Consider the following 2758-nt stretch of genomic DNA (forward strand, 5'->3'; position numbering starts at 1 on the left):
ACACACACACACAGAGTACAGTATTTCATTATCTCTGTCTCTTTCAATCTCTTCGTCCAGAAAATACAGGGAGAGGCTCAGAGGTCTATTTCTGACTCACTTCAACACTACAGTCAAGTCAGGCATTGCTGATGAAACACACACACACACACACACACACACACACACACACACACACACACACACACACACACACACACACACACGCTAAGCTCAGTAATGCATTTGTTTTAAAGCGTTCTCCTGACGATGCAGAACGACACGCTGCCCAGGACTCACAAACTCAAACGTCCTACTTCTTTACATGCCATTGCCCTCAATTATAATTTATATATAAATATATATATATAAAAAAAACTTGTTGCCATGGCAGCAAAACCTTACACTTCTGCCTACTGACAGACAGGCAGAGACACTTCCTTCCTTCCTCCCTCCCTACTACCTTCCTTCCTTCCTTCCTCCCTCCCCATTACCTTCCATCTTTCCTGTCCTTCTTTTCTTCCTTCCTCTTTTCCTTTCTCCCTCCCTCCTTCATTCCTTCTTTCCTCACTCCCTCCCTCCCTCCCTCCCTCCCTCCTTCCTCCTTTCCTCCCTCCCTTTCCTTCCTTCTTCCTTTCCTTCCTTCCTCCCCATTACCTTCCGTCTTTCCTCTGTCCTTCTTTTCTTCTTTTCCTTTCTTCCTCCCTCCTTCCTTCTTTCCTCCCTCCCTCCCTCCTTCCTTCTTTCCTCCCTCCCTCCTTTCCTTCCTTCCTCCCATTACCTTCCGTCTTTCCTCTGTCCTTCTTTTCTTCCTTTTCCTTTCTCCCTCCCTCCCTCACTCCATTCCCTCCTTCCTTCCTTCTTTCCTCCCTACCACCTTCCTTCCTTCCTCCCTACTACCTTCCTTCCTTCCTTCCTCCCTCCCCATTACCTTCCATCTTTCCTGTCCTTCTTTTCTTCCTTCCTCTTTTCCTCCCTCTCTCCCTCCTTCCTTCTTTCCTCCCTCCCTCCCTCCTTCCTTCTTTCCTACTACCTTCCTTCCTTCCTCCCTCCCTTCCTCCCTCCCTCCTTTCCTTCCTCCCTCCCTCCCTTCCTCACCATTACCTTGTTGCCATAGCAGCAAAACCTTACACTTCTGCCTTCTGACAGACAGGCAGAGACACTATAATAAATACCACTTAAAAAAAAAAAAACCCCATCAGAGAGTATAACTTATGAAATACGGCTTTCCAAAATCATGACAGAGAAATCCTTGCAGAGCTCGAGCTACAACAAAAGGCCAGGAAGCAGCTTTGTGGGATTAAAAATTACTGCAAGAAGTCTTCAATAACGGTGGCAAGCCAGCGAGCCTTGCATCACAAATCATGAAATCCGATGCCACGGGAGAACTGCAATCAATGACTGACTTAACGACTGTGCATGAAAATCCCTGCAAAAGCATATAGAGAGAGAGAGTCAGCGTTTTAGTATCGAGAGGGGGGGGGGGCGGGGCCACAAACACATTCAGATACTTAAAAACTTCAAAATAAAATGACAACCTAAAAAAGAATTTTAAAAAAGCTGCTGTCTGCTAAGTTGGAAAGGTTTTGGTTTGTCCCTGAACGCAGCACGGTTAGAGAGGGTTTTGAGGTTTCGGTTTGTCCCTGAACGCAGCACGGTTAGAGAGGGTTTTGAGGTTTCGGATTGTCCCTGAACTCAGCACGGTTAGAGAGGGTTTTGAGGTTGCGGTTTGTCCCTGAACGCAGCACGGTTAGAGAGGGTTTTGAGGTTTTGGTTTGTCCCTGAACGCAGCACGGTTAGAGAGGGTTTTGAGGTTTCGGATTGTCCCTGAACTCAGCACAGTTAGAGAGGAATTTGAGATTGCGGTTTGTCCCTGAACGCAGCACAGTTAGAGAGGGTTTTGGTTGCGGTTTGACCCTGAAGTCAGCACGGTTAGAGAGGGTTTTGAGGTTGCGGTTTGTCCCTGAACGCAGCACAGTTAGAGAGGGTTTTGAGGTTACGGTAAAAGAGGGTTTTGAGGTTTCTGTTTGTCCCTGAACGCAGCACACTTAGAGAGGGTTTTGAGGTTTCGGTTTGACCCTGAACGCAGCACGTTTTGGGGTTATGGTCAGAGAAGATTTTAAGGTTGCGAATTTTTCCTGAAAGCAGCACAGTTAGAGAGGGTTTTGAGGTTTCTGTTTGTCCCTGAACGCAGCACAGTTAGAGAGGGTTTTGAGGTTCAGTTTGTCCCTGAACTCAGCACGGTTAGAGAGGGTTTTGAGGTTTTGGTTTGTCCCTGAAAGCAGCACGCAGCACAGTTAGAGAGGGTTTTGAGGTTTCGGTTTGTCCCTGAACACAGCACAGAGCACAGTTAGAGAGGGTTCTGAGGTTTCGGTTTGTCCCTGAATGCAGCACGGAGCCAGCAGAGCTCAGCGGTCAGCGTGTGCAGCAGATGGCCTGAACGCTATCTGCCGTTTCCCCGCCTCGCTGTACGGCTTAATCCAACAAGGCACGGGAGATACGAGGCTCAGATGTGTCGCCGTGGGAACCGTGTGGGAGTCATGTGACCTGACACATGAAAGAATAATAATAATGATAATACCATTCTCCATTGTTTCGGTTGGTTTTGGCAGATTTCTTCTTCTTCTTTGACTCATATGATGTAAAATATGAGCAAATGTGTCACAGATGAAGTAGATTTATTTAAAAAGATGACGATGATTAAACATAATATACATAATAATTAAATTGTCGTTTAAATAAAAATCTGTCAACTCTGTGCATCCTGTAACTAAGCGGT

Source organism: Scomber japonicus, chromosome 17, assembly GCF_027409825.1.
Source record: "Scomber japonicus isolate fScoJap1 chromosome 17, fScoJap1.pri, whole genome shotgun sequence".
Lineage (NCBI taxonomy): Eukaryota > Metazoa > Chordata > Actinopteri > Scombriformes > Scombridae > Scomber > Scomber japonicus.